The sequence below is a fragment of the Caretta caretta genome, chromosome 1 (assembly GCF_965140235.1).
Source record: "Caretta caretta isolate rCarCar2 chromosome 1, rCarCar1.hap1, whole genome shotgun sequence".
In the NCBI taxonomy this organism is placed as follows: domain Eukaryota; kingdom Metazoa; phylum Chordata; order Testudines; family Cheloniidae; genus Caretta; species Caretta caretta.
The window spans coordinates 260932110-260941450 of record NC_134206.1 but is presented as its reverse complement, the minus strand read 5'-3'; the positions used below and the strand labels follow the sequence as shown (position 1 = coordinate 260941450).

The following is a 9341-nucleotide window of genomic DNA, read 5'->3' as shown; positions in this document are numbered from 1 at the left end:
AAGCACGGGCCCTGGCAATGTGGGCATCATGGTGCTAATGGGGCAGGTTCATGTGGTGGAACACTGATTCTGGGCTTGGGAAACAAGCACAGACTGGTGGGACCACATAGTGATGCAGGTCTGGGACGATTCCCAGTGGTTGCGAAACTTTCGCATGCGTAAGGGCACGTTCATGGAACTTTGTGACTTGCTTTCCCCTGCCCTGAAGCGCATGAATACCAAGATGAGAGCAGCCCTCACAGTTGAGAAGCGAGTGGCAATAGCCCTGTGGAAGCTTGCAACGCCAGACAGCTACCAGTAAGTCGGGAATCAATTTGGAGTGGGCAAATCTACTGTGGGGGCTGCTGTGATGCAAGTAGCCAATGCAATCAAAGATCTGCTGATATCAAGGGTAGTGACCCTGGGAAATGTGCAGGTCATAGAGGATGGCTTTGCTGCAATGGGATTCCCTAGCTGTGGTGGGGCCATAGACGGAACCCATATCCCTATCTTGGCACCAGAGCACCAAGCCGGCGAGTACATAAACCACAAGGGGTACTTTTCAATAGTGCTGCAAGCACTGATGGATTACAAGGGACGTTTCACCAACATCAATGTGGGATGGCCAGGAAAGGTACATGACGCTTGCATCTTCAGGAACTCTGGTCTGTTTCAAAAGCTGCAGGAAGGGACTTTATTCCCAGACCAGAAAATAACCACTGGGGATGTTGAAATGCCTATAGTTATCCTTGGGGACCCAGCTTACCCCTTAATGCCCTGGCTCATGAAGCCCTACACAGGCAGCCTGGACAGTAGTCAGGAGCTGTTCAACTACAGGCTGAGCAAGTGCAGAATGGTGGTAGAATGTGCATTTGGACATTTAAAAGCGCACTGGCGCAGTTTACTGACTCGCTTAGACCTCAGCGAAACCAATATTCCCACTGTTATTACTGCTTGCTGTGCGCTCCACAATATCTGTGTGAGTAAGGGGGAGACATTTAAGGCGGGGTGGGAGGTTGAGGCAAATCGCCTGGTGCAGCCAGACACCAGGGCGGTTAGAAGAGCACAGGAGGGCGCGGTGCGCATCAGAGAAGCTTTGAAAACCACTTTCATGACTGGCCAGGCTTACAGTGTGAAAGTTCTGTTTGTTTCTCCTCGATGAAACCCCCTCCCCTTGGTTCACTCTACTTCCCTGTAAGCTAACCACCCTCCCCTCCTCCCTTTGATCACCACTTGCAGAGGCAATAAAGTCATTGTTGCTTCACATTGCCCAGGAGGGGTGGTGGAGTAGAGAAGGACAAGGTCACACAGCACTTTAAAAGTTTAAAACTTTAAAACTTATTGAATGCCAGCCTTCTGTTGCTTGGGCAATCCTCTGGGGTGGAGTGGCTGGGTGGCCGGAGGCCCCCCCACCGCATTCTTGGGCGTCTGGGTGAGGAAGCTATGGAACTTGGGGAGGAGGGCGGTTGGTTACGCAGGGGCTGTAGCGGCGGTCTGTGCTCCAGCTGCCTTTCCTGCAGCTCAACCATATGCTGGAGCATATTAGTTTGATCCTCCAGCAGCCTCAGCATTGACTCCTGCCTCCTCTCATCATGCTGCCACCACCTTTCAGCTTCAGCCCGCCACCTCTCCTCCTGGTCATTTTGTGCTTTCCTGCACTCTGACATTGTCTGCCTCCATGCATTCATCTGTGCTCTGTCAGAGTGGGAGGACAGCATGAGTTCAGAGAACATTTTGTCGCGAGTGCATTTTTTCGCCTTCTAATCTTCACTAGCCTCTGGGAAGGAGAAGATCCTGTGATGCTTGAAACACATGTAGCTGGTGGAGAAAAAAAAAGGGACAGTGGTATTTAAAAAGACACATTTTATAGAACAATGGCTACACTCTTTCATGGTAAACCTTGCTGTTAACATTACATACACAGCACATGTGCTTTCATTCCAAGGTCGCATTTTGCCTCCCCGCACCTTGTGCCTAGCCACTCCCCCATCCCCATGGCTAACAGCAGGGAACATTTCTGTTCAGCCACAGGCAAACAGCCCAGCAGGAACAGGCACCTCTGAATGTCCCTTTAAGAAAAGCACCCTATTTCAACCAGGTGACCATGAATGATATCACTCTCCTGAGGATAACACAGAGAGATAAAGAATGGATGTTGTTTGAATGTCAGCAAACATACACTGCAATGCTTTGTTCTACAATAATTCCCGAGTATGTGCTACTGGCCTGGAGTGGTAAAGTGTCCTACCGTGGTGGACGGAATAAGGCTGCCCTCCCCAGAAACCTTTTGCAAAGGCTTTGGGAGTACATCCAGGAGAGCCGCGAATGCCAGGGCAAATTAATCATTAAACATGCTTGCTTTTAAACCATGTATAGTATTTTAAAAGGTACAATGACCAGAGGTCCCTTCTCCGCCTGGCGGGTCCGGGAGGCAGACTTGGGTGGGTTCGGGGGGTACTGGCTCCAGGTCCTGGGTGAGAAACAGTTCCTGGCTGTCGGGAAAACCGGTTTCTCCGCTTGCTTGCTGTGAGCTATCTACAACCTCATCATCATCATCTTCTTCGTCCCCAAAACCTGCTTCCATGTTGCCTCCATCTCCATTGAAGGAGTCAAACAACATGGCTGGGGTAGTGGTGGCTGAACCCCCTAAAATGGCATGCAGCTCATCATAGAAGTGGCATGTTGGGGGCTCTGGGCCGGAGCGGCCGTTTGCCTCTCTGGTTTTCTGGTAGACTTGTCTCAGCTCCTTAAGTTTCACGTGGCACTGATTTGGGTCCCTGTTATGGCCTCTGTCCTTCACGCCCTGGGAGATTTTGACAAATGTTTTGGTATTTCGAAAACTGGAACGGAGTTCTGATAGCACAGATTCCTCTCCCCATACAGCGATCAGATCCCATACCTCCCATTCGGTCCATGCTGGAGCTCTTTTGCGATTCTGGGACTCCATCATGATCACCTCTGCTGATGAGCTCTACACTCACCTGCAGCTTGCCACACTGGCCAAACAGGAAATTGAAATTCAAAAGTTTGCGGGCCTTCTCCTGTCTACCTGGCCAGTGCATCTGAGTTGAGAGTGCTATCCAGAGCGGTCACAATGGAGCACTCTGGGATAGCTCCCGGAGGCCAATACCATCTAATTGCATCCACAGTACCCCAAATTCGACCTGTCAAGGCCGATTTCAGCGCTAATCCCCTTGTCGGGGGTGGAGTAAGGAAATCAATTTTAAGAGCCCTTTAAGTCGAAAAAAAGGGCTTCGTCGTGTGGACGGGTGCAGGGTTAAATCGATTTAATGCTGCTAAATTTGACCTCAACTCCTAGTGTAGACCAGGGCTATGAGTTAATATTGAACCAATGGCTTAGCAAGGTGTGTGGAAGCCCCATGCAACTGTAAGTGCAACCTTTCAGATAAAACAAAGACAGAGAGAAGACATGAATGCTTGGCACTCCTTATAAAAATAAAGGCCAGTAAAGATCACCCAGTGTCCTGACCAAAATTCCATTATGTGCTGCCTACCTAAAAACTCCCCAAACAGTTTCACTTGGAAAAGGTACTCTTCACTTCCTATCCTAACCTGTTGTGTAATGTTGCTTTGTGTTACTGAAGTTAGTTGTTTTCATCCTGGAGATGGTCACATTTCAGCTATGGATTAAGCATGTCCTATGTGCAGTTTGTGTGTTGATTTCAATTTGTAAAGCATTTTGAGATCTTTTAGGATAAAAGATGCTATGGTGAAATGTAAAATCATCATTGCCTAGGTGTAAATTAAGGAGGAAAGCATTCCAGAGGTACAGGACCTTGATAGAGAAGGCCATGCCTCCTGTCCTTTCAAAACTCTATAGTGGGATGAGCAATTCCTACAGTCAGTTGACAGGACAGAAGGCTGCAGGTGGTCTCTCAGATAGACTGCTCTGATATTACTTTAGACCGTAAATACTCAGACAGTCATACTTGCTTAACATCAAACATAATTTGCCACAATATTTTAGACACTATCCAAGGTTTTTCATCAAATGCGTGACCTTCCTCAGAGAGTGGTGTGTGGCATCACAGAGAGGCACAGCCAGTGCTGTGAACCTTCTACTATGGCCAGTGAAGCAGGGGCAAGCACTGTGGGAGAGCACATGCTTCACCCTTTAAATAGGTATTGCGGTGCCTGTTGACTTTTACTCCCAGAGGTATTCTGGCTGAGTCATGTCTCTAGGCACTTCTGCTTGGGCTGAATAGCCTCTATATCCCACTCACCTTCCTGCTTGCACAGCACTGAGTCTCCCCTTGAAAGCCAGAGAGAGCAAGGAGAGAAGAGAGAACAAGGGGTTAATACTGAGACATACAAATACAAGAGAACTGGCTGAAGGTTCTGAGGTCACAGGAGGAGAATATATACAATGATAATGGAGGTTCATCAATTTGAAAAACTCAGAACTGGAAACAGAAGTGGAAATGCCAATAATAGACTCAGTGTGGCTGATTTCAAGTGGCAGTTTAAATGCTGTCTGATAAAGGTCTAATGGAGAATAACTGACTGATGAGGTTTGTTTGGAAGGGAGCATGCAGTGATAGAAAGGATGGATGGACCTAATCATTACGCTCCACTGGAAGACACAACTGTGGTTAATCAGAACCTGTCTGGTGTTGACGAATACATTAAAATCTGCTGTGGGCACACTGCCCTCCCCTCTCTGGGGAGGTGGGCAGAATATTTCCACCATGGCTGCTGCTAAAAGAAGCTATTTGACTCTCTCTCTCTCTCATACTCCTAGAAGATTATGGAAGATTCCTTTACTGAAGAAGTGGCCCCATCCTCTCAAAACCCACAACTGTGTATAAAATAAATCCATGAGTAAGGGAGAACCACCAAAAGGGAAGGGAATGTGGAGATAAGACCACCTACGAAATATGAAGCTGAAGAATGAACAGGGGCTGAGAAACCCAACCTGCTTCAAGTCTTCTATCTCCAACCCTATATATTATATTGAACGAGTGGTGTTGGCTCACAAGTCTTGGCCAGATTCCAACTTGGGCAGCTGCATGCCCTCAGCTTTCAGCTGGGCACACAGCTCTTCACTTCTTGTCTTACACTACAGGGTAGTGTTTCTGTGTAGTGTTGATCTTTACTCATGTAACCCGATTTCCTTTCAGTTTAGGATTTTTTGGCAGCACACCTGTATCTTTTATGAATCAAAGCTAATGCCAACAAGCACAGCTGCTCTTTCCAACTGAACTTTCCGAAATCTGAAGAGCTGAAAATAAAAACAAAAATTTAAAGTCAGAAAGATAAAACAATTTCACCTTGCAATGCTGTGATAACAAACCTCCCTAGCAGATGCATGTTCCAGTCATTTCCATACGAGTCTCAGGAGAACCCAAATTCCCTCGAGTCAAACCAGGACACAACACAGCCTGTATTCCAGTTCCCAGCTGTTAAAGTACTTGTCTTGGCATCTTCCATCTGTTTGTCTTAAATTCCTGAATGCTGTGGCTCCTCTCAGCCCCAAACTCTGGTTTCTCATACTCTCTGGAACAGATTTATAATTACAGGAGTGACAAAATAGTTTTAAAACAAAAGCTAGTCGCAACTTTAACTATGGTGTAATAATGTCAAACCTCCATGTTTGAGGTTCACTCACTGCCACCCCTTCCCCACCAAAGCTACTGTACAGAATTATCTAGTGATGGGAGGTACATGTTACAGCCATGCTTCAAGAGCTTTCACATCACCGTCACATTCTTACACCCATCCTTAAGATTCCAGAGAAGGGATAGGAGCAGTTTCTCCTCCCTCTCTCCATCACCCCACTCTCAGCTCCCTTCCTGTTTAATCCTCCCAACAGCAGAAAGTGTCTTCTTTCACTTCTCTAGACCACTAACATCGCCACAATAGGCAAGAGAAAGGGACTCCCCCAAATGGAGAGGAACGCTGCACTCCCTGCCCACCTTACCTCCTGAGGCAGTAGCCTCTTCATCATGGAGTCACTCTTGGCACCATGCCAGCTCTGTTCTGCTCCTGGCAACTGATGCTCCTCTCCGTCTGCCATCCAGACTTCCACAAGGGAGGCAGGGGATGGGACCTGGGAACAGTAGGAAGGCAGGCCAGGGGAGGAGGGACTTTTCCCAATGCAGGTGAGGTAGAGCACGGGTGAGCATTGCCTCGCTCAAGAATACTGATTCTCCAGCTCCCACTCTCCTAGCCATAGATCCTTCTTTCGTCTTAGCCTAGCTCCTTTACAGGCTTCCCCAACCCCACAGGAACTGAGCAGTCTTTAACAGCCACATTTTCAAATGTGGCCACAGATTTTGTGTGCCCAGTTTGTCACACCCAGGGCCTGATTTTCAGAGGTACTGCACAGCCCCAGCTCCCGCTGACTTCAGCCATAGATACTCAGCACTTCTGAAACTCAGGCTCCAAGGATCTCAATTAAAAGTGGAGGCACTCAGCATCAGAGGCGACTTTTGATACTGCTGGCAATAGCGCACAACATTTCTGGAAGACTAGCCAGCTCCTTGAAAGTTAAACAGCTACTGTATTTCACTCCAGAAGCGGCTGGACTTCAGTGGTGACTGAAATGCATTGTTTCGGAAGCATTTGGGGATCCCTGAGGCTAGGACAGTGGTTTTCAAACTTTCTGTATTGGTGACCCCTTTCACACAGCAAGCCTCTGAGTGTGACCCCCCCTTATAAATTAAAAATGGGGGGAGGAGGAATTTAATTTAATGGGGGCTCGGGGCTGTCAGCCCCACAGAGCTGACAGCTCGCAACCCCGTGAGGTGTCACGACCCCCAGTTTGAGAACCCCTGGGATAGGAGGTAATAGAGAAATGTAAAATATTATTAAATAATGAGGGATCTATTATCCTCCCCATACACATACACAACTCCTGTAGGTATTGATGCACGGAGAAAAAGAATAGCGCTCCCATTTGGTAAATAAAATACATCACTTATTTTCAGATTCTCTTTTCACAGAGTTTAAATACAAGTCCAACAATTCTAAGGGCGACACTGAATGAACATTTCTAGCCTCTAGATTACTTTGCTTAGACCATTAACATAATTAATCTCCTCTAACTCAGACAAATTAGGGTTTCCATGTGGCTCATTAATCTCTGCCTCTTCACCTAAAGAGGCTTCATAGCACCAATATTATGTAAAACAGCAGCATGCCAGGAATAACTTGGAGACCGTGGAAGGGCTGAGCATAGCAAAAGCACACTGCCTGAGTTTTGTCCAGATATTTTAATAGTAGTTTTTGTTTTTTTTAAAAGAGGCTCAATTTAAATCACTAAATCCACTGAGATTTGCCATGATTTCATTCTGACTGAAGTTTGGGGATTAAGAAATAGGGGTTTATTGGTCATTTTTCAGAGGAAAGCTGCCACTAACAGGAAAAAAGAGAAAACAAACTCACATGTTTATATATGAATAACCCTATCCCTGTAATTAATTCACTTCAGAGCCATTTTGCTGAAAGGCCTTTGAAATGATCTGGAAAAATAAAGGGAACACATGAACCCATTTCTTCCCAGCCTCTTCACTCTTCCGCTCTCTTCCCCTCAGTCCCTCCTCAGATAAGTGATTGTGTTTCCCTTGCCAACCAAGTTGCGCACACATTGCTGGGTAAGGAAGCAGTTAGGCATAGAGCGTAGAAGCCACTGTTTTACCTTAAAACAGCCACTGCTCACACACTTTGTTTCCTCATTCCAGCCCTTGTTTACACTGGGAATGTGCCCCAGTTATTGCCATTGATGGCCAGCTGCACCAGTGCAAACCCTATGGTAGATCAGCCAACCTGCTATTTGCATTACTGCAATATTTTCCCTGGTTTCAAGCATGGCTAAACTGCACCAGTGCAAATTGCAGCTTGCCTATCTAGATATCGATTTTAGGTGCGTACATGGCCCCCATTACCATTGTGTCTGAGCTCCTCTCAATCTTTAATGCATATATCCTCACAACCCCCCTGTGTGCATAGGCGCTGACTCTCTGGGTGCTCCGGGGCTGGAGCACCTACAGAGGGAAGAAAAAAAAAAAAAAAAGATGGGTGCAGAGCACCCACCAGCAGCCCTCCCATCAGCACCTCTCCCTCCCCCCAGCGCCTCCTGCCCACCAATCAACACCTCACCCTCCCTCCCCGTGCCTCCCACCAGTCACGATCAGTGGTTACGTGGCATGCAGGAGACTCTGTGGGGGAGGAGGCAGAATGGGGCGGGAAGAGGTGGGGCCTTGGAGGAAGAGGTGCAGTGGAGGCTGGGCCTGGGACAGAGCTGGGGATCGAGCACCCACCGGCACATTGGAAAGTGGGCGCCTGTGTGGTAGAGTTGTTGTGAGGATAAGTACTATTATTCCCATTTTACAGAGAAGGAACTGAGGCATGCAGAAACTAAATGACTCAGCAAAGGTCACACGAGAAGTCTACCTCTGGCCAGGAGCAGCAGCCAGAAAATCAGGGCCTCTGAACAGTCAGATACCTTTCTACAGTTTTGAGCTTACTTTCTCTGTCCTGTGCTAATTGGCTGCTTGCTTCAACACACCCTATCCCATTCCCTCCTATGTCTACACTACGGAATAAGGTCGAATTTATAGAAGTCGGTTTTTTAGAAATCAGTTTTATAAATTCGAGTGTGTGTGTCCCCACAGAAAATGCTCTAAGTGCATTAAGTGCATTAACTCGGCGGAGCGCTTCCACAGTACCGAGGCAAGCGTCGACTTCCGGAGCGTTGCACTGTGGATAGCTATCCCACAGTTCCCGCAGTCTCCGCTGCCCATTGGAATTCTGGGTTGAGATCCCAATGCCTGATGGGGCTAAAACATTGTCGTGGGTGGTTCTGGGTACATATCGTCAGCCCCCCGTTCCCTCCCTCCCCCCGTGAAAGCAAGGGCAGACAATCATTTCGCGCCTTTTTTCCTGAGTTACCTGTGCAGACGCCATACCATGGCAAGCATGGAGCCCGCTCAGGTAACCGTCACCCTATGTCTCCTGGGTGCTGGCAGACGCGGTACGGCATTGCTACACAGTAGCAGCAACCCCTTGCCTTGTGGCAGCAGACGGTACAGTACGACTGGTAGCCGTCATCGTCATGTCTGAGGTGCTCCTGGTCGCCTCTGTGAGGTCGATCAGGAGCGCCAGGGCAGACATGGGCACAGGGACTAAATTTGGAGTGACTTGACCAGGTCATTCTCTTTAGTCCTGCAGTCAGTCCTATTGAACCGTCTTATGGTGAGCGGGCAGGCGATACGGACTGCTAGCAGTCGTACTGTACCATCTTCTGCCGAGCAGCCATGAGATGTGGATGGCATGCAGTCCTTCTGCACCGTCTGCTGCCAGCCAAAGATGTAAAAGATAGATGGAGTGGATCAAAACAA

General features: G+C 47.9%; 1 long non-coding RNA gene across 3 annotated transcripts in view; it reads right to left on the bottom strand.

Annotated features, from left to right (window-relative positions):
* Positions 1-1253: 1253 nt before the first annotated feature.
* Positions 1254-9341, bottom strand: part of LOC125629247 (uncharacterized) — a 47264-nt gene continuing 39176 nt past the window's right edge. For 2 of the 3 annotated variants that reach the window (XR_012666372.1, XR_007354390.2), the window contains 3 exons: positions 5921-6049; positions 4224-5496; positions 1254-1797 (listed from right to left, as the gene is read on the bottom strand). This is a non-coding gene — a long non-coding RNA (uncharacterized LOC125629247). The remainder of the gene's footprint in view (positions 1798-4223; positions 5497-5920; positions 6050-9341) is intronic. The other variant, XR_012666373.1, reaches the window with a different exon arrangement.